The sequence below is a fragment of the Neophocaena asiaeorientalis genome, unplaced genomic scaffold (assembly GCF_003031525.2).
Source record: "Neophocaena asiaeorientalis asiaeorientalis breed wild unplaced genomic scaffold, Neophocaena_asiaeorientalis_V1.1 scaffold915, whole genome shotgun sequence".
Classification (NCBI taxonomy): domain Eukaryota; kingdom Metazoa; phylum Chordata; class Mammalia; order Artiodactyla; family Phocoenidae; genus Neophocaena; species Neophocaena asiaeorientalis.
In genome coordinates this window covers 1,654,148-1,677,080 of record NW_020172448.1, presented here as the reverse complement: position 1 = coordinate 1,677,080, position 22,933 = coordinate 1,654,148, and the positions used below count along the sequence as shown (strand labels likewise).

The following is a 22,933-nucleotide window of genomic DNA, read 5'->3' as shown; positions in this document are numbered from 1 at the left end:
CTAGGTGGGTTACTGTTTTTATCCCTGCAGTCCTTTCCACTCCCTTTACCAGAAACTTTTGGATACACACTTTTCCCCTTTTTGCAGTGGGTTTCTTACTGACTTACAAGGGAAAGGGTCACCAGTGTGGAGCAACTTGACAATTGCAGAAAGGCATCTCTTTCTTCCCGATTCATTTTTGCACAATGCAGTTTGAAGTGGATAGACACTGCACTGAGCAAAGTCACCAGCGCGGGAGTTGTTCCTGGAATGTGTTGAATATGCATTCTTTAGATGCTGGGAAGAGGTGACTGCCCCCTTATTGGCATCTACCCATTTTCAGTGGTTTGGCTGCATCAGTAGGACACAGGTATTTTGAAATACTCAGTGAATTCCCTAGCTCTTAATCACTGACAAAGGACTGCTCATAGGTTTCTGAAATTGGGCTTTCAAAGCAGAGCTACATTTTATCCACATTTCATTTGGATGTCTTCAATTTTTGTTTTGTTTATTCTATTTTTAAAGAATGAAGTTGAGAGAATCATCTCATCTTGGTGGAAGCTTTTCAACCATGAGCAAGACACCATACTTAGCATGGGAAATACACAGGTAAATAAGGCAAGGCCCTTTTCCTCTAGATTAGTAATACAGCAAATAGACTCATGCTAAATATTTATTGACAATTACCTATTTTTCATTCCTTCAGTAAAATATTTTAATTGTCTTTATTAAATACCATTCGTTTTCATGGTTGCTTTCTTTTCTCTGAAAAATAATTTTAAAAACTAAGAAAAGGGAAGTAAGTCTCTTCCTCCACTCAACTAGTTTTTCTATAAAAGATTTTTCAAAACAGCAAATAAACTTCTGATCAAAACTCAGGCACACAGCTGTTTTCTAGAACAGTCTTGCGAGTTCCTGACTCACCTGAAGCCATCTTCACGCCATATTGCACTCCTACCCCAGTTCTTCCACTCATCTATTCCTGTTAATATGCTTGTGATAATTCTCTCTTGAGAATTATATTAGGATTCCAAGTCACATAAATGATGATGAAAGTGATTTTCCTAAGCAAGCCATTTAAAACTATCATGGGTTAGGCTTTATATAGACTTCTGTTTGATATTCAAATTAATGTGTAATATGAACAATAATGAAAACTAGTTTAGAAATAGTATTGCAATATTTAAACTTTCATTAAGTTGCATAGGATTTTGCTTACCTTTTTCTGAAGTAGATTGGTTATGTAATAAACATTCAGATGTAAGAATGTAATAAAAGAACTTTAAAAATAAAATAAAATAGAGCAAGTGAATATGCATGGTTTTTTATTCCTTCTTTGGAAATCCCAAAGCACAAGAGTACATTGTTCTGTCGAAACTCTTATCATATTGTATTATAATTACTGTTTATAGTCTATTTTTCTGACCAGGCAGAGAGCTTCAGGGATCTTAACCTATTAATCTTTGGATCCCAAGTTCTGACATAATGTCTGGCAAGTAGAGGATGCTCAGCATAAATCCATAAAATGAAAGAATTAGTGAGGAGAGAGAATGTGTGGGATTCCCTCACTCTTCCATTTATGGTGTATGACCTCTTAGCTCTTAGCCCCCTTGAATCTTACCTTCCTCATCTGTAATATGGGTGAAATAATGAGTTGTATAGAGCCTCAAAAAAGATCCTGTGTGTGTAAGTCATAAAGAATTGCATGGCACTTGGTTAACTTTGGGATCCTTTAGCTCAGTCCGAGCTGATCCACTTACTATGTGTGAAACACTGGGCTAGGTAATGGAACATCCAGCTCCTTTCCTCATGGCATTGAAAGTCTGGTGGGAGATACTGCCAGATAAATGGGCAACTGCAATAACACACTCTGACAAAGGCTGGGCAAATTACAGGATACTAAGGAGCACACTGGAGAATCTTTACCACAGCTTTAAGGTATATAAGGAGGATTCTTAGAGAATGCAATATCTAAGGTTGATGCATGACAGGTAAATATTTCAGGCAATGGAGGAGATGAAAAGACCAGGAGGGAGGAGTGAGAGGGATGATGCTATTTATGTAAGGGTAGGGGGCTGTCTTCAATTCCTCATGTCTTAGTCTTGTTCCAAAGATCATGCCGACAACCTTTTGTAATCTTGTATGGTTCATCTATTTCCAAACTGTACTGAAAAATATCTCAGTTAAATTAGTTTTTTCTTCCATCATGTAGGAAGTTTTCTCTTTGGAACTACATTCCAAGAATTTCCTAACTTATAAGCTTACTTATCACTTTTGTGATTTGGTAAATGTTCTATCAGAAGAAATAGCAAAATCCCATCTTCACAATGCAAAAAATCCTTAATAGTGTTCCTAAATGTATTGCATATAAGTAAATTAGCTTTAAAAACATGAAAGCATTTTACCACTGAGTGGTTTCACTTCTCATTAATTATTGGTATTACTTGACTTCTTTAAGGTAAAAAGAATACTTTTCATGGAAATATGTTGAAAGAATTATCAATTTAATGAATTTTGCCACATTACACTGCTATTTGTGATTAATCGTCACATACTAGGTGTCATATTAGCATTTATATTTTGTATGTTTCATGTAAACATCATAATATTGTGAAGTGTATTTTGTGCTGACAAAATTAAACCATGTACTAAGGTCAGTTGTGTTAAATAAAACACTGACTTCTTTTAAAGAGTAGTGAAAAGAACATGACCAAACAACAAACATCAAGGTTGAATTCTTGGTGTATTTATGAACTAGTTTTGTGGCTTCAGGCGTGTCGCTTAACTTCTATTTTTCTTAACCATTATCTTCTTTATTCTCCTCATTTACACTTTAAATAACATGGAAACAATGTTTGAAAGAGCTTTCAATGGAGATTAGTTATATATACTTAAAGTTAATTTAAGTATGGGTAAGTCCTAGAAGTTAAAATTAAAAAAAAAAAAAACTTCCACATTATCACCTTTGATTTCAGTATATGAGTTCTAGACTAGGAACCAAATCTCCTCGAGCACTATTTAAAATACAAATGTAAATTATATGTTTTACTGAATCGTTGTTTATAATTATCCTCAGACTTCAGTGTTTGAAATGGATTATAGGAACATCAATAAAGGAAGACATTTAAAAAATAATATTAAAAGATCCAGCTATCCAACATATCAAATAAAACTGAGATAGAAAGAATTATGAGGTTATTATAAGAGGGGATCCTTTGGTATTTTTCTAGAAATTTGGAGTGTAAATATGTTTAAAAGAACAATTTTATGGGCTCAGGAGAGGAAATGACCTATGGAATAATTCTCATCATATTCACACTGCAATGCAACAGTTCACTTTGCTCATTTTGACATCAATTATACCCACTATTCTTCCTGAAAAGAGCATACAGTAGGAAAATCTGGTGCCTTCCTGGTTCCTGAAAAAACTGAATTGCTACTTACCTTGGAAGATGAACATGGCTTCAAACCATATAGTATTTATTACACAAGTTATTATTTTTCCATCCCCAAATTTCCTAATGATAAGAAACAGCTTATTTTAATCAAATTGGCTTCCGTTATGCTCCTTAAGTGCAAGAGATGCCCATCTGGGCCTGGAGATAATGATGCCATGAGATGGTAATCTAAGTGTTAGGACACAGTCAGGGCAGTCTTCTTCTAAAAATAAGTGACCATTTAAATGCTACCATATCTTGTTTTGCAAATTTATCCTCACACAGCAAATAGTCATTTTTGGTGCAAAAGTTAGTCATAAAATTCTCCATTAGTGGTTGGTAATGGACCATAATATTACATGTTTGTAAAAAGTGCATTTGGAAAATGAAATGCTGGAAGTAATGGCCATATAAGGAATATTCATATTTATATGAGATAACCTTGTAGGGACAGATTTCCTTTTTACTGACAATGGCCTGCACTGAATATTTTCCATTTTCTTAGGAGAAGGAGCTCTGAAATTCTATCATTTGTCAAGCTATATTAATATTCTGCCTTGTTGTGTTCTAGCTGATTTCATAGAAAAATGGGAGTGATTAATAATTGTTAGTTTTATGGTAGATGTGATAAAATAAATCAGAAAGGAGTCTTGGAATGTTAAACATATTACAGCAAACAATATTAACCTATGTCTAAATCAAACTTGAATGCTTACAGCATATTTCCAACCTTCATTATTAACACATAACCCTAAAGGGATGAATTTCAAGCAAATATCAAGAAAGGATCTGGCGCTTGCAATTGTACTTTCAACATAAGGTTCTATGCATTCCCTGTGCGAGGCCAGTAATGCTAGAGGGGATGTGTTCACTTTCTACCATGGTCAAAGCTGACAAAGATGCTTAAACTGAAAATAGAGGGAACTGAAGTCACCTCACTGTACACAAAAAAATTAATTCTAAACCCCTTCATTTCTTATTTTAAAAGGAATTTGTTTTTACTTGAATAAAGAAAAATATAATACTATCTTCAATGACCAACTCCAACTGGATGAAACTGTTGCTTTTAATGTCCACAAAGTAATGAATAATAATAATAATGACTAGGAGTTAATAGTTACTGAGCCCTCACTACGAGTCAAGCACTGTTCTGTTCCATTTATTTCATTCAGCCTTCTCCACAACCTTTGAGGTTGGGCATCACTTTACAGATGAAGCATCTGAAGCACAGTTCTAGCAAACTATTCCAAATCTGACAACCTGATACTGGAGCACGTTCTATCTCTGTTTGTTGTTCTCTCTCTCCCTGAGTAGGGAAGTGAAAGACCCATTGAAGGTTATTGCTCAGTTTAAGAGCTAATTACTAAACACAGATTGAGAATCCCTAAAATGCAATCTGAACTAGCCAGCTGTTTATTTTCAGGAACTAAAGGGACCTGTAGCATGGGACTCAATGGGTGTATAGCCCATGGCTCTTCTTGGAACTTTATTGGAATGTACATGGGAGAATATTAGTTTTCTCTTACTGGTGTAGAATAAGTGAGTATGTAAGTATAGAATATTCTACTAGTGTAGAATAGCTCAGCCATAGGTCTAAGGCAGCCCAGACCAAGCGATGAGAGGCAAAATTGTGTAGTGTATACAGCAGGATGGGAAAAAGGAAACCTGAATTCAAACCAAACCTTAGTTTCCTCATCTGCAAAACATGGATCCTAATAACTTCCCTGCTTCTCCTTGGGTTATTTCGGAATAGAAACAAGGTAACAAGCATACAAGTAGTCTGCAGACTGCCACAAAGTAGGCATTGTTATGAAGCCAAAGCTGAAACAACCAACTGTTAGGCAAAAGAAAGGACCACTGGGCTTGAGGTCAAGGGTAGAAGATCCACATGTCCAGATCAACTTCACTAGGAAAAATAATACTGCTTCAGCTTCGCTTTTCCCTGGGCCTATCCCTGGAAGTATGCATTGTCACAACTCCAAAGCAAATTAAGTGACTGTATCATAGAACCAGATTTCCTGGATCTTATAAAGATAAGCCCTCTATGGGCCACTCCAGGACGATCAACAACTTTCAAGAGAGATTTTCAGTAAACAAATCTGTAAAATAAGATGAAGTTTGAATGAGAAGAAATACAGTATAGCACAAAAGCACTAACCTAGAATTCAGAAGTTTGGCCAGGAGTAGTTCCACAGCATTCACTTATTCTGGAAATATCCATCGCTATAGGTCCACCTTGTGCCAGTCACTGTGGGTACTAAACTGATCAGACACACGTAATTTTCTACTTTTCGGAAATTCACAGACTACTAGGGAGGCAGACATTATACAATTATTTTCAAAAAAAGTTTGAGCTTCAGTTTTCTTAGTTATTAAATGAGGATATTAGAGGAAATGATTGTCCAAGTTCCTGTCACTCTTATTACCTATGACTGATTTTTTTTTAAGTTACAAACTAAAGAATAGAAAAGGATACGATATCAATTAAAAAAATATGAGAGTGAAAAGGCCAGAGCATGCAACTTAAGCATTATTCATTACATATAAATGTGAATATAGGGGAAAAGCAGATCTCAAAGAATGAACGCAATTTTGCCGGCAATAAAAATAATTTAAAAACTTTTAGACAAAAGGGACAAAATCAGCAAAGACTTTCACTTTCATCTTTACCATATTACATCAGTTTCTACTTACTGCATTCCCAGTAACAATTTATAACATAATTTAAATTATGCTGTTTCATTTAATGTTACAGGAGCTCTATGCTGTATTATTACCCTAGTTTTTAGACAACACAAGTAAGGCTTATAGAGACGGACTCCACAGCTACAAAATGATAAGTCCACATTTACACTCCGGCTGCTTCATTCCAGAGCCTGTGCTTATGTACTTTACTGCCTTCTGTTACAGAGCTTGAGCTCCCCTTGGGCATGGAGCCCCAGGGTGGCTGAATATAAGGCAGTGGTGAGTGGGTATGACCTGGATAGAAATAGTGTCAGGAGATGGAAGTGTAGCCTGACATAGATTTATGCTGGTACATTGGTAACAGACTGTAAAGTTCCTCCTGTCCTGCTGAGGAATTTAAACTTTATTCTGTATACAAGATAATGAAACTTTTACGAAATGCACACTACTCCTTGACTTACAGAACGACTTAGAAGTGAGGGAGCTTCTGGAAGTGACAAAGTGAGAGGTTTCAGTGAGGGTCAATGTGAAATATTGTGAAAACTGAGTAAATATCTAACTTAGATAAAAGGGACAATTTTTTATAAATCCAGTTACTTTAAAATATCCCATGGTTTACTTCAAACTATTATGAAAACCATGTAATACCTATATTACTTTCAGATGTGTCTTTAACAGCTGGAAAATACAGCACTGGACACTGCCATTCACTCGTGTTTATTCATTTGAAAATACTTATTGAGTTAACAACTATAGGCTAATTAATGAGGCAAACTCTAAAATAGAAAAATTATAGAATCATATAATGACAGAACATTATTGTATGACAGAGAACTATGTACAGGAACAGAAAGGTTAAATAAATTTCAGTGTCAAAAAGCAAGCTAGGCAGAGATCTGGGAATGAATGGAATTCTTAGCCCCAACCAAAGCCAGGTCTTCTAATAAATTTTACTCATAAATTCTAATAAATTGTTTAGTGAAAATAGTAGGAAGAAACAAATATTTTCTGAAAGCCCATTATAAGCAGTTCAGCTAGATACTTTAGGTTTTTGTTTAATTCTCACAAAACATCATTCTTTGGCCATATGATCCCATATGACAGAGGAAGAACTTAATTCTCTGAAAAGATTGATTTAATGAAAGGATCAGGGTTCCAACCTTGACTTGTAAGTACTATGTGACTTTGAAAACAATCTTCTGATCTTTATGTACTTACGTCCTTCTGTATAAAATAAAGGAAACGGGCCAAGTGGACAGGACAAATTGCCTCATTAAATGAAAAGATTCATTGCGTGTGAACACATGGACAAGCATATGTGTGCCTCGTGTGACTTGATGGGTGATACTTTGAAAGCCTCCAGGTCCTTGATTCTCTGCCCAAGGTTGCCAGAATAGAAAGGAACTTGGGGCTGATGAGTGTGGGGAGAAGACCCAGCTGGGAAGCTTGGCTCTGGTGGGGGTCTGAGCCAAACTGGAAAGGGTGGGAGCCATTGAGCTGGAGGCAGTCAGGATGGTGGGGAAGGAAGAAATCAGTCAGTGAGAAAGGATGATTGTGGTGTGTACACAGTGCGTGTGGCGGTCGGCATTACCCAACTCTAAGAGGCCCCATGTGAAATATTCTCCAAGTCTAGGGCAAACCCAGACACAGCATAGCATGAGCTATGTGTAGAAGATTTATCTTGTGATGGCAAACGCTGTTTGAAAAGCTAACAAAGATTCTAAAGTAACTGACAGCAACAGATAATGTGCAAAGCAAGCAATGTTTTACATTCACTGAGAAGTTCAATTGCTTTCACCAGAATGTTCATTTTCTGGAAAACATGCCCTCCAGAGCTCTTAAAAACCTCACAAAAAACACAAAACAAAATCTGTCATTACTAATGCAAAGATGGCTTAGAATGTCACAGAATGCACCAGGTAATGTTGCTTTGACATTATAACAAAATTTTTATCCCCTGAATTTTATGCTGAAGTTATTAACTGGCTTCTATTTATTAAATGTCAGTTGCTAAACTACTTTGTTTAATCATGTAAAGTAATATGGCCTAATACTTATTTTGCATGACCCTAACATTTAGGAAAAAAAGTTTATCTCAAATTTTCTATTATTTTAATATAAATTATTATATTATTTTTGTAGGGTTTTCCCCACTATCTCATGACATAAATCTTATTCTGGTTTCTTTATAAGCTTATACTTCCTTATTTAATGAGTGGAGAATATATGGAGAAATGGGATAAGACACTTTATTATGGAAAATGCTACCTAAAATGAGTTGCCAAATTAAATGTCATGAAGAACCTAGGATTAAGACAGGAATAAAGACACAGACCTACTAGAGAATGGACTTGAGGATATGGGGAGGGGGAAGGGTAAGCTGTGACAAAGTGAGAGAGTGGCATGGACATATATACACTACCAAATGTAAAACAGATAGCTAGTGGGAAGCAGCCGCATAACACAGGGAAGATCAGCTCAGTGCTTTGTGACCACCTAGAGGGGTGGGATAGGGAGGTGGGACGGAGGGAGACGCAAGAGGGAAGAGATATGGGAACATATGTATATATATAACTGATTCACTTTGTTATAAAGCGGAAACTAACACACCATTGTAAAGCAATCATACTCCAATAAAGATGTAAAAAAAAAAAATGTAAGTGGTGAAGTCAAATTTGAATTCAGACAAACATTGGAAACAACATGAAATAATGAACATAATGATACTAAAAAATTATTCATCATCTATCTAAAATTCAGATTTAACTCGGTACCCCATAGTTTTACTTGCTAAATCTAACAGCCCTATATATAAAGCCCATGCTTTGTAATGAACCTATCTAAACAAAGAAAGAAGGTCCACCTTCCCTGCAACCAACAATCATCCACCAAGTCTGAAAACACCTACTCTGAAAGCCACAGCACTTTCAAAGTCATCATTTTAACAGTCAGCATCTGAAAATGGGCAAGGTCACTATCTCAGCTTCTGAAATCTCTGACACCACCATAAATGGAATAATAGGTGCTTAGGGCCAAGTAGGTAAAGATGCTATTTTCTGGAGAGTATTTAGGCCCTCATCCAGGACCCAGGAAGGTGATGTGGGCTTTCTGTAGATTTGTGGGACATGATCAGAGCAATAGTTAATGGATATCAGACCCTACACGCATGACACCATTGAACTTTAGATGTCTATGTTGCTTCCTCCCTGGAAGTTATCCTGCTTCGGGAAACCATCCAATACCCTGACATAGCACTGTATCCAGCTTGAGGCAAAGAGGGACAAAGAAGCATGTTTGAAACCTCACAAACTTTTGAACTCAGTTCAAAAACCTCCTGTCTATTATCTAAAATGAAAATTGGTTGCAATAAAATTACTGAATATGCTTTCACTGGACTAGCATGGCAAACTGAACTTAAGTTTTTATAGATTAACCAAACATTAATTTAATCATGAAACATAGGGACCCTCCTAGTTTTCGGTGAGATAGGTTTAATGCAAATCGATCTTATCACACAGGAAAGGTGGGCATGCCCTAGCTCATACTGAAATGATCAGCTTTATAAAAAAAGAAACCTGTTGGGAAGAAGTTACAGGACTGACTTAGCTTCCTATGGCATCACCTGTCCAAGATGATCACCAAGATTAACCAACTATTAATATATTAATTACACTGTAGCTAATACCTTCTAGTTTCTTATGAACTAAAATCTACATTTCTGTAGTTGCTCTCATTAACTGATTTGATTAATCAATAATTCATTCATTTATCTCATAAATATAACATTCTTACTTTTAGCACTTGGCTAGATCTGAGAAAGGAACTCATGAGCAGTAATACAAACAGAACACAAGAGAGAAAAGGGAAGAGACAGAAGGAGAGAGAGAGAGAAAGAGAGAGACAGACAGACAGACAGAGACAGAGAAAGAGACAGTGACAATGAGAGCTATTAAGAGAGACATCTTCTCCCTGGGAATGAATAGCTTAAGAAGACTTTGCTACTTCCCCTTCCCTGGAAGTCTACAAAATTTCCTATAGGTAAGTTTAAATGGTTAATTTTCTATTTGTGGGAATGCTGATGCTGCATTTTTTTCTTTATTCACATTACATATTTTTATTTTCTCAAGAGTCTGGAGAATTATTACAGGAAGGGGTTGTTAATCCTATTTTACAGATGGGAAAACTAAGGCACTTAAGCAACTTATCACAGTAGTGACAAACTGCCTGTTTTCAAAGTAAAAATGAGACAAAAAGGAAAAGACAACTTCAGACATAGGAAGACAGACTATTTCCTTTCCCAGAAGAAAAAGGTGAGACTTCTTGTCTACCATGATCTGCCAGCGAGAAGACCATCTGAAATGTGACCTCTTCAAATCAGTAAAGCCAGGCGGCAAAGCCACGGTGCTCAGGAATCAAGGGGGAGGACTCAGAGAAAACCACCTCCTCTCAGTGTTTGCTGTGGCTCCACCAGGGTAAACTCCATAGCACTGAATCTGTGGGATGTTTAATAAGCAAACACTACACTGCACAGTTTAATATGTATAATGATGGCCATAATAATTATATTTCTTTCACTTCCTATTATCTACTAGGCACCATGCCTGCTACATGCCATATATATAATCTTTTCATCTTCACGAAAACCTTGCAGTATTAGTGTCATAATTTTCACTTTACAGATGAGGGTCACGAGGCACTGATGGAAAAATCAGCTTTTGTAGTGGTAGTTGACTCAGACTTGTTATAAATTCAGGTGTGCCAGACTCCAGGGCTGGAGTTCAATCTCCTTATTACTGCAGAATGGGGAACAGTCTAAAAACTGTGCTCTAAGCTTACTGTGCAATCAAAGACCAAGCTATTTTGGAGCAGGAGTGACCTTTCTGAGGCCTCTGAAATACTATCACAAAACGGATGCCTTCCGGAATAGGTGACAACGCAGATGGAAAATCTGAATAACACTGAGGACTTTTTCGAACTACACCCACCTCTTGCCCCACTTTCCCCTCCCCACTGCAGGTCTTCAAGCAGTGAAGTTGAGAAACCACTGTTCTAAGAGGTCTTAAAACTCAGAGCAAGGCAGGGAAAAATAAACAAACTTCAAGCTAATAGTATTAGAAGAGGTAGAAAGAAACAGGAGGTTGCTCTGAGTCCCCAGACGATGTAAGGAACACTGTTAGATACGTCCCAAATTGCAATAAGCTCTCTCAAGTAGCCTGTGAGTAAGGTTTATTGTACTCCTATGTTTTGAAGACTTTAAAAACAGAAGTAATTATTTATGTAATAGATGCCGCTCCATGTTTCTCTTTATCATTAAATAAACGGTTTACCACACTGAGCTGGTAAATTCCCAGTTAGAAGTAAATATATTTGTTATTTTTAGGTAGGTCCGGCAACCTCATGTTATTCTATGTTTTAAAAAATCAGAAACGGAAAAGAGCCCATTGAACTTTTGCTGTTCAATGAAAGAAACACTGGTCTAGGAAGTCTCTAGAGGCACAAAAAGGGCTGGTCAGCAAACTAGCAAAGCTGCATTTTCATTCTAAGTAGAGCAAATCTTACTTTCAAACTTTTACTGTGGGGACCGATTGCTCCCGAATTGCTAAGCCTCTGTCACTGGAAGCGTTATAGCAAAGCAGTTCAAATGAACCCCTCTGATGTAAGACACATTTGTTCCAGTGCTAGGTTTTACCATTTATGTGATTGTAGGAAACTATATAAACCTGACTGTGGCTTTTCTCACTTTTAAAAGAGGACTGATACTATTAGAGTAGAGGCCATCCTACTTGATGGGTTTGGGCTCATTAGTTGACGTATTAAACAAAAATAATAGAAAGGGAAGCACAAATGTACATTAAAACATAAATATCCTAATTTTTCTTAAAACATATACAGTATAGGGCTTCTCTGGTGGTGCAGTGGTTGAGAATCTGCCTGCTAATGCAGGGGACATGGGTTCGAGCCCTGGTCTGGGAGGATCCCATATGCCGCAGACCAACTAGGCCCGTGAGCCACAACTACTGAGCCTGCGCGTCTGGAGCCTGTGCTCCACAACAAAAGAGGCCGCGACAGTGAGAGGCCCGCACACCGCGATGAAGAGTGGCCCCCGCTTGCCACAACTAGAGAAAGCCCTTGCACAGAAACGAAGACCCAACACAGCCATAAATAAATTAATTAATAAACTCCTACCCCCAACATCTTCTTTAAAAATATATATATAAAGTATAATTTTCTAATTTTTCCAATATTTTCATGTGAGACAAGTCCTTTCATTGAGTATGGGACTGGCAATGGTGTTTTCAGGTTTCATAAATTGTACCCATGATGTGCCATTTCAGTGGACCCAGTCCATTCTTAAGCAAGAACAGGTAAAGGTACTGATACAAGAAACAGAGATGGTTCAATCTACATTTTTATGATTTTTCGTAATAATTTACAGTTGAAAGTTCAAATTTAATATGACAGGGATTTTAGCTATTCAATTTTATTGAATCTTTCCAAGAAATGAAGCTATTCTCTCTCTTTTTTCAACCACGTTCCAGAGGTTTAGCTAATTAATTAAATTATACATATAGTATTAATTAAATTACATATAAATTATATATGTACAAAGTTTAATTAAAATTTCAATATTAATTACATATATAAACTATATAATTTGAAACATATATATGGATGGATAGGTAGATAGATTTACAATATTTGTAAGAGAAGGCTTACAATTCTATTAGAATGTACTAATTAATCAACTTCTGGCACCTTAAAAAGTATTAAACAAATAACCAAAGTTATTCTTAACTTTTTCAGGAAATCATGGACTCCCATGATAATCTGACAAGAGCTAGGACTTTTTCCTCAGTAAAATAAACACATCCGCATACCTTTAAAGAATTATAAATATTTTCAAAGGGCACAGAGACTCAACAAATTTATTCCATGGCTCCTTATGGATCTAGGATCCTAAATTAAGAACACTTTTTTGGGGGGATGGTGGGGCAATGTGAGAAGTAATGTCTTTACTTTCTAATTAGGTTTGTGTTGATCGAATGCTTCAGAAAAAAACTGCAAACCTCTGTAGTTTCTAATGTTTTGGCTGCTTTTTTTGAATAAAGTTTTAAAATCCCATCGAACTAAATCTATACTCAAATAGGATCAAAATAAACAAACAAATTAAAAACAAAACAAAAATGAATTCCAAACCAGTTTGAGTTTCCCAAGCCATTCTTCCCCTAAATCTTAATTCAACTACAGAGAAAGTACTCTTAACCATTCACCACTTTACAGATTATCTGACATTTTCGACAGATGCCATCAGCATGCCAAAAGCAAGTAAAGTACTTTCTAGAGCTGTACTGTCCAATATACTAGCTACTAGCCACATGTAGCTATTTAAATTTTAATTAACTAAATTTAAAATTCAGTTCTTCAGTCACAGTAACCACATATGGCTAGTGGACAGTGCAGAGAACATTTCCATCACCTCAGAAAGTTCTAGAACACCCAAGTATTTTTAATCCCACCTAGTGATGTGTATGCTTGCTGACAATCAGTTTTGTTTGTTCCCAAACCAGTTTATGTCCGTTGGCTTAATATAAAATTGTATAATTTAATTAAATATTATCTAAACCAATTTAAATATGAGTGTAAAAGAATGAGAGGTGTTCTAAACCTGAAAATTTTGGAAAGACAATAAAATTGTCGCTTTAAAAATTATTATAGTATAAAATGTAGGTAAGACAACATTAGAAAAAAATCATAGAGAAAAATAGGAATCTCCTTTCAGATTTCTTTGTATTGGATTTGCACTTAAAGACATATAAGCAATCAAAATTAGAAATCAAAGATGATGCATTATGGGATTTACAGAAAGAAAAGGTGACTAAGATCTATAATCAGCAACCCAAACTCAGAAACAGGTCTTGGCTTACTTAAAAATACTGGCAAATAAGCATATAATCAAGTTTTAAAATTTAAACAAAATATGTACAGTATGCATGTATTAATTTTAAGAACCGTTTCGTTAAAAGTCTTTGTGAATTTACTCAACTACTGATCCCCATTGCATTAAATAGGAAGGCTTCTACTACACATAGCAAAACTGCAAACACATGCCTTCTTCATTACTATAAACTCAGCATTTTCACAATTGATTGTATCATTTCTATTTGCCAAATTAAAAATACTGGCAAATAAGCGTATAATCAAGTTTTAAAATTTAAACAAAATATGTACTGTATGCATGTATTAATTTTAAGAACTGTTTCTTTAAAAGTCTTTGTGAATTTACTCAACTACTGATCCCAATTGTATTAAATAAGAAGGCTTCTACTACGCATAGCAAAATTGCAAACACATGTTTTCTTTATTACTATAAACTCAGCATTTTCAAACTCACAATTGATTGTGTCATTTCTATTTGCCAAATTTTTCATTGGATTAAATTATATTGAAAAATTTATGAACAGGAACCTGATCTAATTCCAGATTTATGCATAACTGGTCTTTTAATTATAACACAAAATATAACTAACAGCAATATTATTACTTTACTCTTGAAGTCTACCCAGTTGCCTGAGTGTCTAAGACTTTATATGGAGACAAGAACACTCAACTTTAATTGTGTTCACTCTTTTTGATTCTTTTCTGACTTGAAAATGCTATCTACCCATTTATCTATAACATTAATTAGTTGAGAAATAAGAAGTATAAGAATTTCATTGCTTTGTACATCTAGATTTAGATGCAAATGAAAGTCTACATACTACTACTAAGACTACTACAATTTCTACTACTACATTTTGTTCATTAAAATAGCATCAAAATAATATTGTAATTGGTAGTTGTTGCTTGACCAATGAATATTTTTCATTAGTCAATTGCATTCAAGGAAATATTTAGACTATCATGAATAATACATGTTTATTTAAAATAACAGCATAAGCATGTAAGTGTGCCATAATTTACCTTTCTTTATACTCCTTAGAATTACCTGAAAGTATCAAAGATACTCCAAATTATCTAGTTCAGCCAGAAGAGAAGATGTGGTTAGGCTCATCAAAAAAAACAGTTTTATTGCAATTTTGCTTTACTGTGTGATACCTTCATACCAAAGATGGAGAACTGGCTGATTCTGGGGGCCAAATTTAGAGTGACTGCTGAAGTCATTTTGGAATATCTTGAAAGTAAGCGTGGTTTCTTTGGTCTACCACAGTCCTCGTTCACTTCCTCTTGTCTTTAAGTCTGGCTTATTACACAGCCTAGACCCCGAAGTTATTTAAGTTCATGACCCCTGGTAAGGTGTTTTATATCATGTTACCTTGCATATCTCATGGGGGGCATAGGTAATTGAGCTCTGAAGCTAGACTTAGTTATGGCTACCATTTCATATTACTTTCCATTCTCCTAAGCGACACAATGGTAAGAGGTTAACCAATTCATAGTTCTTCCCTTTTCACTTAAGATATACCACGAACTGCTAGGCCATACTTCTAGAGAATGATTCTGGAAGGAGAAGAAGTATCACAGTGGAACCGGAGGGTAAATTCCTCTCTGGAAGAGGATGATTCTGGAAGGAAAGAATGATTCTGGAAGGAGGAGAAGTATCACAGTGGAACTGGAGGGTAAATTCCTCTCTATGCCTAGAAGAATAAGAGTGCACTGGTACTTGAAAAGAAAGAATGAAATGGATATGGAATTGATTTTAAATAATATTAATTATATACTTATCATATTTTTATCTGAAGATAGTGTTATCTGTAGTCTTTCAGTAGTAAAACCTTATCTCATTTCAATCAGTTAATTAATTAAGATTAATTACTCAAAAATTACTACTCAAAAATCCATCGATAGCAAACATAAAATACGTTTTCTTGGATAGATCACTGGCCTGGATAGAAATCTGGGCTATGTCCATAGCTAGTGGATTGACCCCTGCAAAATCATTAAACATTCTGGGACTCAGTTTGGTCACCTGGAAAGTGGGCCAATTGATTTCTAAGGTTCTTACCATTTATAATTCTAGATTTTATTTTTACTTTCCATCAAGTACTACGTAAAAGTATACATGAACTATACGGCTTACAATCTAACTTTATTACTTGGTATCTAAACATATAAAAAGTAAGGGGAAATGCAAGGCTGAGTATGATTGGAGTCAAGTAGGTGCTCCAAGAGTTCACTGTGAAAAGTAACCAAGTTGGGATTTAAGAGGGATCAGATAGGTGTGGGGAAGAAACATTGGTAGTTTATTTAACTCACAAATTCTGCATAGCTTAGAGTGAGGTTACAAATGAAGGCACACACAGACAACGCCAACTTAAAAATTAAGAACCACCATCAAACAGATTTCATAATAGTTAAAAGTGATGTTCCTAATTTCTCTTAAATTCCAAATTTTAAAAGTTGGAAGAAGTCCACTTAAATATAAAATTATTCCACTGTATCACATAATGTTTTTATTTCACTAAAAAAAATCTATTCACCAGAGAGTTCTTCAATTCACCCTATAAGCTGAGCACTATGGTAAGAGTTGTGAGTTTTGAAAATACATATTTCTGTATGCAAGGGGCTTAGATTTATTAAAAATAATAGAGATTAGTTTCATAAATAAGCTTCAATGGCATATGACAGGCTTAATCAAGGCTGGCCTGTTAATCAAGACAGTGTTAAAAACAAACAAACAAAAAAAACCCTCCTCATCCCATAATGATATATTCTGGAGAGTATAGAAATGTCTTGAATAACACAGGATTTTACTGCTGAAGCATAGTTTAAGATGTGTGTAAGTTTGATTGCCTATAAATGATTTAAAGTTCAACTCAATCCAATAGTTAAAAACTATATGTATATTGCAGGAGGTACAAAGGTCAGTCACAGGTCACATTCCCTTGGGGCACTTGGATTCACTACTAATGGAAGTTAGAGAAAACCCTGTGGGAATAAAAGCTGCAAGGGCTAGGAGGATTTAAAATGGAGAAATTCCCTTTTAGAGAAAGAGAAAAAGCTTTGTGGATGAAGAGGTGATATACATGGATCTTGAAGAGCACGATATCAACTGGTAGCAGGTTTGCTTGGAAGTAGTAGTGGATGACAGGAATTGGTAAGCAAGTGAGAGATAAATGCTCTTTTGATTATGTCAGAATCTTCACTTAATGATTTTCATGGGTGTTCCCTAGGGGTCTTTTAGGGGGCTGTTGTGGGTATAGCCAACATCAGTGGCCTCAAGAGTTATTCCTATATTCTGAGAAGAGAAACTAGATAGGGGTGTGAAATAATGCTCAGGGGGGCAGAATCCTGAATCACATCATTTGGGGAATCACCTAGGCTCATGAGTCAGCGTTTGGTAATAGGGAATAAGAGAAACAAAATGATTATTTGCAGAAAGTGACTCATTTATTCTAATAACATAGTTCATGAACTGCTGGATTGTTTTCAAGAAGACTCAGTCCCATTGCCAAGTGATTTATCTGATTCCCTCATAGTTACTTTGGCCAATTTAGTTCATAATATTATGAGCTATTATTATGAACTAAGTTAGACTTTTCTGGTAAGGTCCAATCAATTGCTTTGCAGTTTGTTTTCCTTTCCTTTCCTTCTTTTCCTTCCTTTCTCCCTCTTTCCTTCCTTCCTTCCTACTCTCACTCCTTCCTGCCTCATTCCACAAAGCATGTAAGGTCAATCAGCCACTATGAACCTAAGTTTAGTGTCCCAAAATACCAAAAGAGATATTAGTTAAGTAAAATATGATTTGCTGATGTTTGTTTCCTGAATTTTCACACTTCCTTTGTTACCAAATGTGGAAAACTTGGAACAGAGTAAAACCTGACCACTTAAAATTCTTAAAGGAATTATTCCATCTACATAGTTGCTCTCCAGTTGAATGCTAACTTTCTAAATGTACAAAGTTTCTCCATGGTTTCTTAGTCATAATTTAACTATTTCTAGATATAGACACCAGCAGTGGTCCTGAAGCTTAGTTTCTTTAAAAATAATCTTGTCAGTTTGTATATTTGTCATTTGCCATTTTTTTCACAGAAATAAAGGACCTGGAAGAGCAAAATTTGCTATTAATCACTAGTGAAAGCATAATTCTCCCACATAGTATTCTCTTTTTCTTCATTGAGGCTAATTTTATCCTCTGCCCTTCAGAGTTATGATTTCTGCAAGACTAACACAGTGGATCATAGCTACATCTTTGTCACTTTTCAGGTACTCTTTTATACTAGTTCACTTTAGATATTCTATACATCTGTCATAGTATTTTTATAAAGTTATCCTTAAACTGCACATCATAGTTGACTTCTGCGATATATTTAACTCTATTGCACTGTATGGAAACAGGCATTTATTGGAAATAGTATTTTATTTGGACCTCAATGTGTACATGACTTGGTCTCCAAATCTGTACACAGAGTATTGGGATACACACATGCACACATACACATGCAAGGGAAACTAGGCTCTCAAGGGCTAAACTATTTACAAAGATGTAATTGTTTACCACTCAGTTGTCTGTTTCTTCTAACCCTCTTTTTCTCACTCTCTTGTCTATGTCACCTGACCCTTGTTCATTATCTCTTGATTAGTCCTTGAAAAGACTTTTCTTTCTCAGGGACTACTAGTTTCTAACTTCTGCATAGCAGTCAAATAATTTTGCTTGAACTCACTGGTATTCAAGCCTTCTAAGGCTCATGTGTTCTTCCCCTTGGTAATTTGAAAGTTCCTTCTTCGCTGCCATTGTTGGTAAATTCTAGATTCTGAGACATCTGGATGCCAGAGTGTTCTATAGAAATCTCATCACCACATAGCCAGGATCTTATAGTTCTTAACATATAATTGTATCTAAAAACCTTTTCTTATGTATTCAATGTTTCATGCTGGGAGTTTAAATAAGGTATAATATCTACAACTATTTAATTCTGTGACTGAAAAACAATCTATATAAATTACACCATTCACTGCCATTAAAGTTGGCACGAAGCTAATGGACTCCAAAGAGACCAATTTGCTTTGTACAGACAGAATATTGTAGGTGCCTTTCCTTCAAGCAAAAATGTAATCCTCAAATTATACTTCATATACTTATTTGTTATTAATTTCTTAATACGTTTCTGGTTTAGTTGTTCCTGTTTTACTCAACAGATATAGCTGTAGAAAAATTAAAAGATAAGGAAAGTATACAGTATACAAAAAGCTGATTTATAAGACATGCTGAAAGGAAAATCATTCATCTGGAAATCAAGGACTTTAAAAAGTCAAAAGAAATCTACATAATCAAAATGTAAGATTATAAACTGTAATGAACTTATTAATAAAAATGAACTTGGTCCATTATTTTTATTCTAGAGAAAAAGCAGTCTGAAATTAAATCATATGTCTATGACGAGTAGACATACTCAACACAGTCAAAAAACAAGTCAAGTATGTTGCTGATGCACAGCATTCTGTGAATTAAATTTAGGTAAGTTTTAGGACAAATTTAAAAAAACTCAGATTTATGACCACTGTTGTAATTCATTCAAATATTCCATAGAAACTCATCACAGGGTGAGATCTTCTCCATTCATTCATCCAATAAATAAATAGATCTTATTATGTGTAAGGCGTTGCAGGGGATACAATGAAAAATAAGGCATGGACTTTGCCCTCAAGGGGCTTACAGTCTAGTATGGAAAAAATAAACAAGCACATAGATAGCCATAACATAAGGGAGAAAGTGATGTGTCATAAGAAAGACTCAGACAATGTGCTGTGAAAGTCATTGACACTAGCAGACTTCTTTTTTAACTGTAGTGTCTAAGTAGCCAATAAAAATAGAAAGACCAATGACAAGTTTGAAAAATTAAGTGCCAAATTTTGTGAATCTATGGATGATGAAAGCTGCAATATAAATGCAGTTTGTCACTACTCACCAATTCTTAAAAATGTTTAATCATAGAGTAACAACCTATCAGAAATACCATCTTGCCAGAGTTTATAAGCAGATGCAAATATAATAATCTAATATTTACGGACAAAGGATAATTTTAATTATCTAAAATACTCATGACACATAACCTTCTTGCACAGAAATTAGCTCCATTAGATTAAAATGATGAAGAATTCCTCGATGGCTCAAGTGTGCTCCAAGGAAAGCTAGAAGGTTGTACAGTTAACTCCCAGGGTGTAACTCTAAACCATACAACCTACTACCTCAACCCGGATGCACACAGCTTCCAATGTTGCTTCAAACTCCTTATCATATCTTCAGTCAGCTCCTCCAAATATGGCAGCCATATACCTAAGGACTTGGCAAGGATGTAGATATAATATTCTAACATTTTACCAATAAACTTAATATGTATCTACTAGGACTATCCTAACCTCTTGGGTTTCCAGCATAGGTCATATAAAATGTCTTCTGACATCTCTCATGGAGTAATTCCACCAGCAATTAATAATATTAAAAGTCAGTATCATTCACCTTCATTTATAAAGAGAACTAGGCTCAACAGGGACACAAAATCCAGTTATAGCCTTTAATTTTCTTATTAAAGTTGATGAATTGCACTAACCACTGGAATGTGAACAGAAGTTTCTGAACAGGATCTATTCAGAGCTTGGTGCAAACCTTGCTATAAAAAATTCAAATTTCTTAAGCAATTTAATATACTTGGATTTAAACTTCAATGGCTGTGCTATGAGCCCTTCCAAGTGGTCAACAACTGAAGCCTGCCTCGTAAGACAGGTGAGGATTTATATATATATCTATATATATATACATGAAAACCAAAGGAAAATATAGTCACTTCAAAAGTAAACAACTAGAGTTTAACAGGAGTTTGATTGAACTATTATTTAACTGCATTGTGTATAGCATTTTGTCAGATTACCACACTGACACAGACCCATAGAAGCGAGCTTGTGCGGTCCACTTCACCACAAGATCGGATCTACGGGTTTATGCCAATGGGCAACGTCTCACATGGGCTCCCTCATAATGCAGAATTTGTTGTAAATGTATGATGAAGTTAGGAGACCAAAATGATAATATCAATCCCTTAGCATAAGTATTTAAATGCTGAAAGGCTCTAAGTATGCATATTCCCAATTAAAGGGCTTCATAAATATTCTACACTAAATACAGGTTATATACATGAGAATTTTAAAAATAGTATAGTGAAAGAGTTTTCACAGATTACTTTTGTTTTAAGGTTGAATATTTTGGAATTAGACTATTTTAATTAATGATGAATTTTAAAAGAAAATAAAAAAGAATCCATACATGCATGTATGAATTATGTAATTTTGAGGCATGAATATAGTATTATAAGCCTATAATTAAGACCAAATTAACTATTAAGCTAATTGTGTAAGAGTTAGACTGCTTGTTTTAACTCTTATAAAACCTCAGTTAGTGGTTTCAAGGAATTGGTAATATTATAACTTTCTCATAAAACAAGTAAGATTTTATTGATTAGGCAAAGAACACAGGAAGTTATTTAAATTCTTAAATATACATATGTGTCTGTAGTTGGAATATTACTGAAATGAACAATATTTGGATAAATTAATATCAGCAAACAAAAATTAATGACACATTAATAGCATTATTACTACCACCACGCGCTAACATTTAAACTCCAGGTCTATTGCATAAAAGAGGATATCTTGTTTCTTAAACACAATATATTTAAACTTATTGTTCAAAAAAGATATACTCAAAACATACTATATGGCTGCATACAACTCTCATCTGGTCAACAGGTTGGGCAAAATAAATTGTTATTAAAAAAAAAATTTTTTAAACCACCAGACAATAAGCAAACACACAAAGAGTAAACATAAAGCCAGTCACGTACACGTTTTTTAAGATTCCAGGCTCAAGGGCAACAAAATTAAAAGTTGTACATTATTAATCGTTTCACTCATATCCACAATATTTAGCATTTTTAATTATATCTTCATTGTGAAAACTAATATTACTACATAAAAATTAATTAGTGTTTTTGCATGTTTTGAAATAAATAAAATGTTTTTTATAAACTATAGATAATGTGGCCTATATAATTTTTACTATTATGTTTTCTAACTATTCCCATACTTATTAAAAACTACAGTAAAAAAAAAGTCAATAATCATGAATTCAAATGTAGTAAAAATATTTCAACATATATTCATAAATTTAGACATGAAATAAAAGGCAATATTTATTCTGCGCTTCATCTTAACTATAAGAATGTATATTTTGGTTTCATTCTCTTATTAGATCATAAAAAAGAAAAAGCATGACTTTATTCTCTTTCCCTAGATTTCACTTCCTTTTTATAGTATGACAAATGACAAAATATAATTTTTCTTTTTCCTAAATTACTTTCTATTCAACTGTATTTCACCTATGTTATAGGAATGGATATATAGATCTATATTCAGAGGGAACCGAACTGTACATTGATCACAAACTGAGAGAAAAATTTTTCACAAAAGTAGGTAATATTATAAATCCTTAAACCATCAGTGACAGTTCCAACAGCTAGATCCATAAAGAGTATGAAACAAATTCTTATAACTAAACACAGTCAAAATTATTTTTTCTTTAAAAGATTTAAACATTAATTGCTCTTTTGCTTTTTATTTTTACCTGAGATGATTTTCTCCTATGATCACTTTCTTCACTTCTCATATCCATTTTAAGTTTTTCCCTAAAACAACCACAAAGGGAGAAATATCAGACAACTGCTGTTTAGGAGGAGCATCTGGGTGGATGGTGGGAATGAAGGTAGACGATCGAGAAGAAAACACAATATCAAAATGGGCAAAACCTTTTAATGTATTTTTTTTAAAGGCTTGGAAGACTC

The 22,933-nt window shown here is 34.7% G+C and overlaps 1 long non-coding RNA gene across 2 annotated transcripts in view; it reads right to left on the bottom strand.

Moving 5' to 3' along the window:
* Positions 1–22,933, bottom strand: part of LOC112394558 (uncharacterized) — a 109,905-nt gene that overhangs the window by 30,576 nt on the left and 56,396 nt on the right. Inside the window, exon 2 of one of the 2 annotated variants that reach the window (XR_003002176.1) lies at positions 22,717–22,777. This is a non-coding gene — a long non-coding RNA (uncharacterized LOC112394558). Of the gene's footprint in view, positions 1–22,716; positions 22,806–22,933 lie in introns of those variants that run through there. The other variant, XR_003002175.1, reaches the window with a different exon arrangement.